Source organism: Hydra vulgaris, chromosome 05, assembly GCF_038396675.1.
Source record: "Hydra vulgaris chromosome 05, alternate assembly HydraT2T_AEP".
In the NCBI taxonomy this organism is placed as follows: domain Eukaryota; kingdom Metazoa; phylum Cnidaria; class Hydrozoa; order Anthoathecata; family Hydridae; genus Hydra; species Hydra vulgaris.
Window position 1 is genome coordinate 20,172,501 of NC_088924.1, and position 14,863 is coordinate 20,187,363.

The 14,863-nt window shown below is 27.2% G+C and overlaps 1 long non-coding RNA gene across 1 annotated transcript in view; it reads right to left on the reverse strand.

The window, feature by feature from the left end:
• Positions 1 to 3,398, reverse strand: part of LOC136080670 (uncharacterized) — a 6,446-nt gene extending 3,048 nt beyond the window's left edge. The window contains exon 1 of the long non-coding RNA XR_010638589.1: positions 3,077 to 3,398. This is a non-coding gene — a long non-coding RNA (uncharacterized LOC136080670). The remainder of the gene's footprint in view (positions 1 to 3,076) is intronic.
• Positions 3,399 to 14,863: the final 11,465 nt, after the last annotated feature.

The window sequence follows — 14,863 nt, forward strand, 5'->3', positions numbered from 1 at the left end:
AACTTAAGGGACTTACGAAGTACATTGAGGAACAAAAATAGGATATTTACAGAAACTTTTAAATTTTTAATCTGGAGTACCACAGTGTAATTGGGAATAAAGTCTCTGGGTCCAGTATTCAAAGTAATATGATCTAAAGTAATATATAAATTAAATAAAATGATTCAAAATGCATGCAGTTATATATATAACTCCTGATAGTTAACTATATGTATAACTAGTTATACATAAAATTTATTATATAAACTTATTTTTTAAGGTTATGCTTGAACAAATTACAACCAATTAATTCAAATTCAAGATTTAGTTCAAGTTCAAGTTATTTGGTCATTGTTTTTTCACTATTTTATATTTATTTGTTCAAATTTGTTAACTAGTACTAATTCTTACTACAGTAAGAATATTTATCATTGTTGAACGTGATTTTATTAGTAACTTAATTTTACTATCAACATATTTTGACAACACCCTTTACATTTTAAATGATGACAGCTTTACTTTTCTATTGATGTTAAATTTATTACGTTTCAATAACTCAGATTGAATCTTAACTGAATTATTGTAAGCATTGTAAGGGTTTGTTGTATATCAAATGGTGTTGTAAATAAAGTAAAAATAATATATATATATATATATATATATATATATAATATATATATATATATATATATATATATACATACATATATATATAATATATATATATATATATATATATACATACATATATATATATAAAATATATATATATATATGTATGTATATATATATATATATATATATATATATATATATATATATATATATATATATATATATATATATATATATATATATATATATATATATATATATAGTATTTAGGCTATGGGATCATCCATAAATGATGCCAGTAGATAGAGGGGCAGTGTGAGTTTAACAATAATTGACAATGGGGAGGGGATGTTGAGACCAAAATAATGTCAATTAAAAAAATGAATTAAAAAAAAAAGTAAAATATTTTATTTTAAAAAAAAGTAAAACAATTTATGCTAGCTATGAGCAGGTTTTAGAGATATTTACACCAACAATGTGGTCTAAAAACTTCTTGCTTTTGTTGCTTAAAACTGTAGAGGATCATAGGAAAAACAATTTAAATTCAGAAATTAGCTTATCTGAAAGAACAATTTATGTTTTTTTTTTTTACTTTTAGTACTGTTGAGAATAAATGTATAATTGAACCAGAAAAAAATTGATGGTATATGCATTTTTTATATTATATTAACAATTCAGATACACCATCATAATACGATAACAAAAACTGACATCATTTTCAATTGGAGATGGCAAAAAATTGTATGAGTTTGATAAAGGGTGAAGTTGTTCAATAAACCGGGTCATCATCTGACATCATTATGCATAGATGACCCTACAATTTAGGTAAAATAAGTAATCAATTTGCCATATTTCTCTTTAGAAAGTGTAAGAAAAAAGCATTGTTATGCTGAGAACCTACCTATTGAGCAAGCTTTGACCACCTATTTTATAAATTTGAGAGACAGAAGTGGAAGTGCGAATCGCAAAAGAACTAATAACAATGCTCTAAATTGATTTTAACTTTGTAGACTAACATTAATATAGTATTTAGTAATAATAAATGAAGTTTACATGATTTTTATGATTTGTATTTTTTTCCATTAATTATCAGTTGTCAGTCTCCATTTTATAAAATGTTGTCAGTCTCCATTTTATAAATCAGACAATTTATAAATCAGTTGTCAGTCTCCATTTTATAAACTAACATTAATATAGTATTTAGTAATAATAAATGAAGTTTACATGATTTTTATGATTTGTATTTTTTTCCATTAATTATCAGTTGTCAGTCTCCATTTTATAAAATGAATTAAAAAACAATTTATTTATAGTATAATAATAATACATAAATACTAGTTTCCTAATGCTTTTATCATCACAATGTTAATGGTATTCATTTTAAAGTGAAATTTTGTATCAATTTTATTGTTTTAATGTTATATATATATATATTATATATATATATATATATATGTATATATATATATATATTTTTTTTTTACTTTATTTACAACACCATTTGATATACAACAAACCCCTACAAAGCTTACAATAATTCAGTTAAGATTCAATCTGAGTTATTGAAACGTAATAAATTTAACATCAATAGAAAAGTAAAGCTGTCATTATTTAAAATATAAAGGGTGTTGTCAAAAGTTACTAATAAAATCACGTTCAACAATGATAAACATTTTTACTGTAGTAAAATATAGTACTAACTGATAAATTTGAACAAATAAATATAAAATTAACAAAAACAATGAATAAATAAGAACATTAACTTGAACTTTAACTAAATCTTGAATTTGAATTAATTGGTACTAATTTGTTCAAGCACAACCTTAAAAAATAAGTTTTTATAACAAATTATATGTATAACTAGTTATACATATAGTTAACTATCAGGAGTTATATGTATAACTATATGCATTTTAAAGCATTTTATTTTATTTAAACATTACTTAGATCATATTACTTTGAAAACTGGACCCAGAGGCTTTATTCACAATAACACTGTGGTACTCCAGATTAAAAATTGAAAAGTTTCTGTAAATATCCTGTTTTTGTTCCTCAATGTAGTTCGTAAGTCCCTCAAGTCTTAAGGACCTTATTATATCTAAAGTTAAAAGTTTTGGAGCATAAAATTTTTATGCTCCAAAACTTTTTTTATGCTCCAAAACTGGAGATGGGTTTCTGTAACTTTTTTTATTAAAAAAAGTTACAGAAACCCATTTCCATCCTATTTTTTTCTTTTTTTAATAAAGAAAATTGTGAATTCTTTGACTTTCAAACCTGCATTTCTTTGTGGGACACTGCAGTGTCCTATGCATGCAAGATTGGTTTTTGACAACATTTCAACTTGCATCAGTTAATTGTTTGCAAATAATTTACTCAAGATCTATATTCAAATAACTATTATATTATCCTAATAATACGTCTATTTGCACAAATCTTAATCTTATTTCTATAAAGAAAGATAAAAGTTATTCGTGGTACTTACATACTTGCTTGCCATTCTCTTTTAATATAAAATATTTTCACACAATATAAACGTAACGCAATGCAATGTCGATTTAAAAATTTTTTATTTAGTTTCCAGCTTTTAAATTAATTCCCATGCAAATCCCACAGGAAACCCACGTGGGATTTCCCATGTGTGTAAATACCATATGGTTCCCACATGTAACCCATGTGGGATTACCCACATGGGTTTAAGGTGACAAATTTCCATACGGATACCACATGGGAAAATCCGTCCCACATAAATCCCATCAATCCCACACGGAACCCACGCGTAACCCATGTGGGACGCGGTTTTATTTTTCACTGGGTATATGCTTCTGACTTTAAATATTTTCAAAAGATTATGTAAACTGCTTACCTTCGACCAATCGTCATCGATCCAATCGGCGTCAGCCTCTTCTCCTTCATTGCAACCATCAGCTTGGTTTCTTCGTGGGTTTGTATGCCTTGTAGCCGAAAATCAACAAACGTCTTCGAGCAGTTCTTGAGCTTACTGTAAGTCCTATTATGCCATTCCATTCCTGTGCTAACTCTACGGAAGATTTCTTATGTCCTTTTTGGCACAAGTTCAGAAGTACGCGATCATTCCTAGGGGTAGTCTTGGAAGCCCTTTTACAATTTTCTCTTTTGGTAGCTATGACATCTTAGCCTTTGGACAGCTTATTTCTGATTCTTCCAACAGTCTGACGCGAGACTTCTAACTTGCGAGCTATTTCGGAAATCAGAAGAGCAGTATTTTTTAATAACAGTTTCATTTTACTTTTTTTTTGCACGGTGATGTCATGTTTCTTACCCATTTCTGTCAAATAGTGTCTCTCTTACCACTTGAAGCTTGTTTCAATAACAGCAAAGTAATATTTTTTATAATACAAGTAAAATTACAGTTAAGCTACAAAAGACGCCAAAATTAATGACCAGATATCGCCAAATACCGCAATCAAGTGCCTTAAGAACTTAAAGCAAATTTTATACAAAATACAAAATAAAATCATATTTTAGCAACATAAAAATAAAATAAGTATTATGACAGCAACTTATGTAATAAACAAAAATTAGAATGTAATTATATAGCCAAAGTAAGACTGAATACGTTAGATCTGATCAAATCCTTCTAAATTCCTAATATATTGGTCAGCACTGTATTTAATCATCCCAGTTTTAATGGTTTTCGTCAACAAGTTTCATGAAATTTTTAATAAACGTTTTTTGAAAGTAACAATATATTTTTCATGATTTTTTTGTGACTTAAAACAATAACAAAATAATGCCTTTTATACTTTTTAATACCCTTTTATGCTTTTATTTGTACTTTCATCATGCCCATGTGTTTCTGGGTGATTAATAGCAGTTTTTCGTTGTTCTATACCCAAGATCTTATATACGTCATCGTTTAACTAATTAATTAATGGAAAAAAGAAAACTAAATTATTTTGAACTTTTTCTATTAAAAATTTGGTATTACACAAAATATTTTATCACTACTGGTCTGTAGCAACCAGGATAGCGGTTGAGGCATTCTCTACCGCCATCCTGGTTATTTTAATCAAAGGTATTTTGAATATTTGCTATTTTAATAGCAAATATTCAAAACACCTCTCCCCCTTAAATTATTTAAAAATCACCCTTATTATACATTGCAAGGAAAATCAAGACACAAGTAAACCAAAGCAAAAAATAAAGGTTTTATTCTGACTCACCCTCAAAGGGTATGACCAACACTAATAGTTTTCACCCCAACTCCAATAAATTATTTGTTTCTCCAAGTCTGCATTATACAAAAAAAAGGACCACATTGTATCATTATTATTTACAGAAGACAAATACTTTGCAGAAGATGAATGTTTATCTAGAAACCGCTTTGTTCTAAATACTTATTTAAAAATTTTTTAAATAAATATATCTAATAAATACCTCATTGCAAAACTTAGTTCCATAGTCAATAAGAATAATGGATGGAAATCCAAAAAATGTCACTAATTTTATTTATTATTAAGCCATTTAGAAAATAAATTGGTACAGCTCATGAAGTTTTGTTAGCCATTGATGTTTCTGTAAATGGTTCAGCAAAGTTTATACCAATAATTTCCCATACTCATGTCATCAAAACAGGATATTTCAACATAATGCAACATAAGAAAGTAAACATGACGTGTATACATTCGTATAATACACTAAATTCAACATACGTGTTTCTGGAAAGATGTTTAAAAATACTTTATGAAGTTACCATTATGGAATGCAAAGGTTCGAAAATTGAAAGCAACTGACCCGAAGTTTGATATCGAACACATTATTTTATCTATGGAAATAATTGTCTTTATTTCTTTTCTAAACTTTTTTGTTAACTTCCCAATACAGATGGTAGTAGTTTCACAACTCTACTACAATAATAAAGTAAGAAATGTATGCTATTGCATTAATTTATAAGCAAAATACTTTTATTTAACGTACATACTTTCTATTTCAATAAAATAATTGCTTGATTTTTTATTAACAGTAACTAGCACACAATAACTTTTTGACAGATTTCTCAGGTTTCGTTTTTTATCAATTCAAAAACCAGCTGGATAAGTGCATTCTTTTAAATATACTAAATTATTTTTATAGTGGTTTTTGTTTTTTTTCCATTTTTCCAACGTTTAAGTTTTTCAAAATTTAAAGGAGTATATCAAACCCGTCCGTAAGGAGTATATCAAACCCTTTTACATTTCTAGAGTCAGGAACTATATACATTAGGGATGTACCGGAATTTCGTTCCGGTCGATATAATTTGGTGCAAAAAGAGTTGCTATCCTGATTTGGGCAACAAACTAGCTCTTTTTTCATTAAAAATGTTACCTACCTCTGAGAATAGTCTCATTATAAATGTTACTTAAATTTTAAACAATTAAAAAGTATAGGATGCGTAATATAGAAAATATTTCAATTTTAACCTAAATGGAAAAATAGAAAACATAGAAATAATTTTAAATATAAATATTATGCAGATTAAATCTTTCAACAAATAAAATTATAAGAAACAAATAAAAATAACATAATCTACTTAAATGAAACAAGAACCAAGTTAATGAAATAGGTTATATCAATGATATAATATATAAACTAGATGTCTAACTTCAAACCGAAAAGAGAAGCGGCTATTGCCTATTTTAAAAATGGCGGATTAAATTTGTAAACAAATATTATTTAACTTTTCATTCCGTAAATGAAGTAAATATATTTTAAATATAAATAATATTTATGTAAAAGTGTTAAGAGAAAATTAGAATACTTGCAAAATAATAATTTATGGTTTCCAAATTTATTTTCGATTAGAAAACAATTAAAGTTTTGAATAGAAAAGTGAAACGACAGACGCTTTTGCAGCATTTTACGAATTATAATAATTTTTAATAAACATAGGCTCATAAAAAAACTTTATAAATATTATATAATTATTAAAACGTGTTTTTGAATTATCTTTAATTTATTGAGAACTTTTGACTTGCGTTTTTAACTTTTATTCCACACATCGGCTTCAGCTTTTGTTCTTTTTTACAAATGGCGGACTATATTTATAAACAAAAAAAGAGGCTTCATTTTTCGTCCAATAAAATCCTGCAAGTTAGACATCTAGTTTATATAATATATCATTGGATTATATATATATTATAGGTTTTAAATATATATTACGTAGCCACGTTGCTGAGGTGCAGGCTTTCACTTTCAATCTTGAGGGTAAAAAATTACACAAGTATAATTCTCGTTTCGGTCGGAATTCCGGCAGGAATTTTCAATAACATTTCCGGCTAATGCGGTTCCAGCCGGAATTCAAAATTTCTAATCCGGTACACCCCTAACATGTACACATATTTGTAAAGAAATCAATAAGTATGTTATAATGACTCATAAAGAAAGCAGTTAGACTCCATCGATATTGCAAATATGAAGCAAGGAAATGCTTAAACGTGCTAATAGGTTCAATAAGTTTATCACCAGCTCATATAGGAAACGATTATCATTAATTGTTTAACAATGTTTTTAATACTATATTTCAGCTACGCTGGATGTGTTGTACAAGTTTGTTTTTTGTTATACTAAACTCCGTCTTAGTATTAGTTTGATATAAGAAGTTTGATATAAAAATAAAATAATTTATAAATAAAATAAATAAAAACTTTTAAATCGTGGTGACAGGCATACCAGTAACTTCTACAGATTAGCACTATTTAAAATAAACGTTTACCTTCTCAATGGTTTTTAAAGAGGTTTAAAATCCTGTATTATGCGTAATAAATTTTAAACGCCTTTGAATAGCTATGGTTTTCTGACTCAATTTTTATTTTTAATTTTACAAACATGTTTTGTTAACATCAGACCTTCCAACCTTCATTTTTTCAAACCTTAAAATTCGTTTGTTGAAAAAAACCTGGATAGAGGTTAAAAAAATTAAAAGAGTACTTTTTTTCAAAAATGAAAAATTATAAAAGTATGATGAGTTGTATTTGATGAATAAATAACTCATTTTTATTCATTATTTTTATAAATGCAAGTTTATGTTGCTTTTTATGAGATTTTCAACAGCTTTTTAGGTGGTTTCCTTATTTTATTAACTTTTTTTTACAATGATAAACAACCTTTCCAAATCAGCTTTACTGTGAGAATTGTAATTCCTAAGGCGTTTGAAAAGCTTTTTGATGATTTAGGAGGTGCACCCTTGTTTCACTACAGTATCGACATTTAATGGTACCTCTTTTCATGATTATTCCAGATACTTTTGTATCTTTCAAATTGCTACCAAAATTAGCTGATATTGTCTTTATTATTGAAGAATAAGTATTGAATTTACTAATCAGTAAACATTTAATCAAAATGCTTATCAGATACCCTAGCCTCTTCAAAAGCATTTTTATTAAAATCATTGTCCTAAACGGTTTGCTCTAATGTTTTTGCTTTTTCGCCATTTTTAAAAATTCGGATTTGATTTATAATATAAACAAACTCGTGTTTAATGCTATATGTTGGTGCAGGTTTTAGATCCATCTTCTACTCTTAATTTTCATTAGTTCTTGATGTAACGGCAACCTTTTTCGGAATTTAAATTGTTTTTAGCGAGCGTAAATTTGAAAAAAAGTTCTTTTGAAAATCTTTAAAATTTATCCTAAGAATTTTGGATTAACCGTGAGACCTTGAGATTCGATCTTATCGCCAGAAATGGTTAAAATGTGTACGAAAATATCCCAATAGCACTGTGGGTTTAGCAATAATCAACATGCAGTTTATATAACAGCAATAATCATGTAGTTTTCATTTCAATTACTAAACCCTAACTAGTGGTTACTCTTGCTGAGCTAAATTAGTGTTCTGTTATAACCATTTTAAAAATGAAATGATAATCAGGACTTATACCATCAGGTAGAGTCAGTAGGCAAAAGTGTCTTTTTTTACTGAGTCAGGAAAAATAAAGAAATTTAGATTTTAACTTGGCAAAGATAAATTAAAATATATTGATAGTTATGGAGTTGCACCTTACTAAAAGGAGTTTTTCAAAGTACAAGTCTATGCATCAGAGTGGCTAACTGTTTGTTATGATGAAAGTTTAAACAAAGTCATTCAAGAATCTGGGATTAATTTAATAGTGAGATTTTGAGAGATTAACAATAAGAGATTAACAAGCTTAGTAACAAAGTTAAAGTCTGATATTGAGACTCAATATCAGACTTAATAAATAGTGGTTTATCTCGTTTGGATTTATCTAAACAAGTACAACTACCTACGGATGGTCCTAACGCGAGCTGGAAGGTTTTCAGAGAGAATCAATTGAAAAGAGAAAAAACTTGTTTGAATAAACTTGTAAACATCAACATTAAAGAAATATGGCCAAATATAATAAAGATTTCCGGCAGAACCGATTATCTTTTAAAATGTCATCATCAAATAACTGTTTGGTTGTTAAAAAAACAGTTGAAGATGAACTACTTGTAGTTCATCTTCAGCTGTAGCATTTATTTCTACAATATCACACCTTTTATAGCCAGAAAGTTTGTAAAAATATCAAACAATGTTGTCTTTTCTTGGCAAGGGCCGGAAGGTATTGCATAGATCCCTAATGCAGTTGGTTGTTAAAACTGATAATCTCTTTAAATGCGAATCTGTTCTTAACTTATTAGAGCTTGCTGTTACTGATAAAGTAGGGCCCTGCAAATCGGCATTTTTAGTATTGAATCGAATCTCGAATCGAAGCGGGTCTTGATTCGCAAATCGAATCGAATCAGTAATATGAGAAAATCCAAGTTTAAACTTCTTCTTTTTTTTTTTTATACTTTATTTAAAGTTTTTAAAAATTTTATTTATTTAAAGTTTAAAAAAAGTTTATTAAAATTTGCCCGGATTGAACTTTCAGCGGTTGTTTGGAAGTAGTGTCTCAATTACTTTCGATTATAATTTCTTTACGCAGGCTGAAATAAAACAAAAACATTTTGATAGCAACTTAGCGTTGGATATTTGAAAAATCAACAACACTCACAAAAATAAATAGTGATTCAAAAAACTCGAATCATTTTTTTTAAATCGAACCTTGAATCAAATTGGCATTTGCAGTTTTGCAGGGCCCTTTGATAAAGGTATTTATCTTAAGATAAAAGATATTCATTTTAGATTTTCAACTAAAGAATACTTCAAAATTTTTTACGTAAAGTCAAAGTAATATCTGGATATGTAAAAAAAGACAAGGTTTTTTTATTATTATAGTTTATTATAATTGTAATATTTACCACCACTTTATTTACATAAATATATATTACATAAATTCTATAGAAATGAATATAAATATTATGCATACTCAAAATTTCTTTAGATGATTGCAGCTGACGACCTTTGGAAGATAAAATACAAACTAGTTCAACTGGAAAGTAAAACTATGAATGTCCGATTTGAAAAAAGAGCAAAATAATATCAACCAACTCTTCTGCTGTTTTGTGTTTAATTCAGATTCTGAAAATGTAGCGCATGTGAAAAAACGGAGACCTAATTTGTTTTTATTGTGTCAAAAGGAGATAGAAAGGAATTTTTCACAAAAAGATGTACAGAACCAACTTTGTACGACGGAAACAGAATTTCGAGCTGCTTTAAAAATTATTCCAGAACAGTTCAATTTTCAAGAACAACTCGTCCAACCTAGATGATTTTTCAAAATAATTTAATGCGACTGACCGTTTCACAGAAATTATGAGATGCTTGCAAAGATCCAAAGATAAAATAAAAATAAATAAAAATTTCGGAGTCTGCAGTCCGGAGTCCAAGGAGTCCCTCTTTTTTGACCCCAGAGTCCGGAGTACCGGAGTACCTAAAAATAGATAGGACTTTGCATCCCTGCTTTAAAGAGATCTGTAGAACAAATGTAAAAATATTTTTGGAAAACATTATAAAAATTAGTCAAACCTGGATATTTACCATCACAAAAAAGGTCACCAAGAGCAATCTTTCGAATATATAACTTGGAATTTCAACATATCCTTCTTTGTCGCTTAGTAATCGGAAGTAACCCTAATAAAATTACCAAGAATAAACTGTATTGCATTTATTATCATTCAATCACAACTCATTGACCAGATATTTGCACGCGTTATTTCGCCGAGTTTACTGCATACTGAAAATAAAGAGCAGATGTTCAACAAAATCAAGGAAATTAGTTTAAACACTTCTTCAAGAAAAAAGGGAATTATTACGTGGTAATAGTATAATTCGAATTCAAGCAGAAAAAACGTTTTCAGAGGATATTAGTTATAATAAATTGAAGCCATGCGCAACTTCTAAAATAACAAAGCTTAGCAAAGCAACAGGTAGCAATTTATACTTACAACTTACATGTATATATTATATATGCATATGTGTGTGTGTTTGTGAGTCTGTGTAATTATTAAAAGTTAATAAAATAAATTTATTCAACTATTAAGATCCATCAGAACCTACAAAATTTTCTATTAATGTAAAAAAAATCACACCTCCATCTTGAGCGAATAAGTTATTTTATGTTGTTTGATAGAGGAGTTTGATTGCATTTAGAAAAAAAACAAGATTTTTTTTCATGACGGTCAAAGTCAAAGTTATAGGTCCAGATTTAACGTAATTTTTCAAAAACAATATACAATCAAAAAATTTACATTTAAGAAGTTGTTGGGAACCTTGTATTGTACAGAGGGTCAGTTTGCCTCTTAGTCAACTAAATTGGTTAATGGATGTCAAGAATGCTGAAGAACCTATTTCTATTTGCTCTACTTGACTCTGATATATTTGCGCAAATTAGAAATAAGTGTTACAAAAAGCAGTTTTTGATATTTACAAGGTTGTACATCATTTGTATTTTTTTTTTGATTGTATTTTTTAACAAAATATACTTTTGAAGCATCTATAAACAAGTAAACTTTAAAGGAAATTATTTAGAATTTTTTTTTCTTTTTTAATTATTTTATTGTACACCCACACACACACACTCACTCACACACAAATATAAATATATATATATATATAAATGTATATATATATATATATATATATATATATATATATATATATATATATATATATATATATATATATATATATATATATATATATATATATATATATACATATATATATATATATATGTATAAATATATATATATATATATATATATATATACATATATATATACGTGTATATATATATATATATATATATATATATATATATATATATATATATATATATATATATATATGTATATATATATATATATATATATATATATATATATATATATATATATATATATATACATTTATATATATATATATTTATATTTGTGTGTGAGTGAGTGTGTGTGTGTGGGTGTACAATAAAATAATTAAAAAAGAAAAAAAAATTCTAAATAATTTCCTTATATATATATAGGGGAGAGGGGGGCACGTTGATACACTTTTTACATTTTCTGACATTAAAAGCTAAATATTATATTTAGAGTGGAAATAATAACTTGTATATGTTACACTAAATATCCTGCATATTTTAGTACCACAATTTTATTTATTAGAACATAAGAAGCATAAAAAGGTAAAGATTTGTGTATCAACCTGCCCCATGCTAGAGCAAGTTGATACACACCATGGAGCAAGTTGATACATTTAATAAGACTTGAAAAATGAAGCTTTAAAAAACTAATTAAGTAATCAAACACAAAAAATTAGGTAAACAAACACAAAAGATTAGGTAAACAGGTAAACAAACACAAAAGATTAAGTAAACAAATACAAAAGATTAAGTAAACAAACTAAAAAAAGATGTTTTTTTTAATCACTCTAAACAATTTTCACAAATAAAAGCAGGAGTACCACCTGTAAATTTTTCATGGGCCCATAATTTACAGTCAAACCCAAGTTTTCCTTGATCTACTACTTGAATAAGACTCGCCACACACAATACAGAAAGTATCACCGATGTTTTTATTTGAATTCGAAAATGAAGTCCTTACAGTTTTATTTTATGATATGGCTGCAACCAATTTAGCCTTTAATTGTCCTTTTTTCTTTTTCTTTTGTTCTGCGAAGTCAATAGCCAGTTTTTCTGGTGTATCGGTCAAAATACGTGTTTTTCCCTGTTTTCTCCCGCGTTTACTCTGGCTGCGTGGTCTGGCTTTAGAAAGTGGCCGTGCTACATAGGGCGAGGTTTTAGCTTGACTATTGGCACAAAAAATAGTTCCAGCAGATGTGGAAGCTACTGAACTTTCCTAACATATCTGAAAGAGCTGATGTCGACGGTTGAAATTCAAATGAAGCTAAGTTCATAGAGACGTTTTACATATACAATAGCTATATCTATACTATGTATATATATATATATATATATATATATATATATATATATATATATATATATATATATATATATATATATATATATATATATATATTTATATATATATATATATATATATTTATATATATATATATATACATATATACACAAACACACACACACACACACGTACATAATATAGATATAGATAAAAACACATCTACCAAATTTGGTAATAATGGCATCAATTTGTATTCAATGAATTGTTAGATAATGGCCAATTAAGTATAATTTTTAACAACCATTGTTAAAATGTGATAAATAATGTGGGCGAGTAGATGAGATATTGATTTAGGTTCTATGTACTAATATTAGAAGAAGAAGGTTCTGTGTACTAATATTAGTCTATGTATATGATGATGATGTTGCTTGAGTGATTTAATATTAACAGATGTATTTTTAATTTTTTTAAATTGTTTTGTGTTAACATTTTATGTAACTTTATTTATTTCATCAATTTAGATCGAATAGATAAAACAGTTGGTTAGTTTAATTTTGCTTTTTTTTACATTTTTATTTGATGTTAAATATATATCGGTTTCATGCTTTAAAACCTTTTAGCAAAGTTTGTTTGAATGTCAAAAGTTTATAATCAAAATTTGTTGAAATGTGAAGTTAAATTAAATTTATTGGTTTTCTTTTCTTAGGTGATCTAGTGCAGCGCTTAGGTGAGTAATTGAACAGGACATGATTTTTACATAATTTACTTTTAGGTATTAAAAGTAAACTACCAACAAATTATTTATGTATCTTTCTTGTTTATAATCATATTTTTAATAATATTTAGCTATGTCTAGTAACATATCAACAACCATTGTTAAAGTTTCAAATATTTCTAATACCATTGGTAAGATTATAATATATTAAAATTTTTTACAAAATTTTATGTTTTATATGTAATACCTAAATTCAATACTATTAGCATTACTAGTAGTAAGATTATTAGTTTCAGTTTTTTGAAGTTAATATAAATTTCATGTTATTTGTAGGTGTCTTATATTTATAATATAATTTTTTGTTTAACCTTCAGTGACATCTCCATCCGCAACTACTAGTAATATTTTGTTTAATTGTTTGGATTCAAGATAAGGTAATACATCATAAATTACATAACATTTGTAGATGTATTATATATTTAAAACACTATGTATAACTTTTTAGTGAAGTCTCCATTGGCTAGCACTGGTAAGGTTCTATGTAATTTTTTACTTGGGATTTAATTATTACTTATCAAAAAAATTATAAAATGTATACTATTTGTATGTGTTTTATTTGGATAATATTCTTTTTTGTATAACCTTTAGTGACGTCTCCAGTGTCAACTACCAGTAATTTTTTTTTAATTTTTTGTTATTTTGTTGTAGTATTTGACTTCTTAAACGAATTATGTTATATTTAATATTTTTTTTTAATTAACTCTTACAATTCCTATTATTTCTCTATTGGTTTTTGCTTGTAGAACTTACATATGAGGACTATAAAGTTTTCAGGTCACAACATCTTGAACCATATTCCAATAAGTCCTTTGTGAACTGGGTTGCATATGGTGGGAAGGATAGGCCATTATTCAGATGGCCTAACTTGACACCATATTCAGTTCCAAGGGCAAGGACAGATAAATATGAAAATAGGGTAAGATCTGTCAGCAGAAGAAAGTTAGAAGACAGAAGGGATAAAAGGAAGTATAGGGAAAGCAGGGAAAGACGCAGAAGTAAAGGAAAAGAAAGTGAAGAAAGTGTATATAAAGAGCAAAGGCAAGAAAACAGATATAGAGGTGGAAGAGAAGAAAACAGATATCAAGGAGGAAGGAAACCGAGCGACTATGCAGGGGGAAGGGACAGAAGCGTAAGTGGAAGAAGCAATGGTGGCATTGTTAACGTTTATAACTGT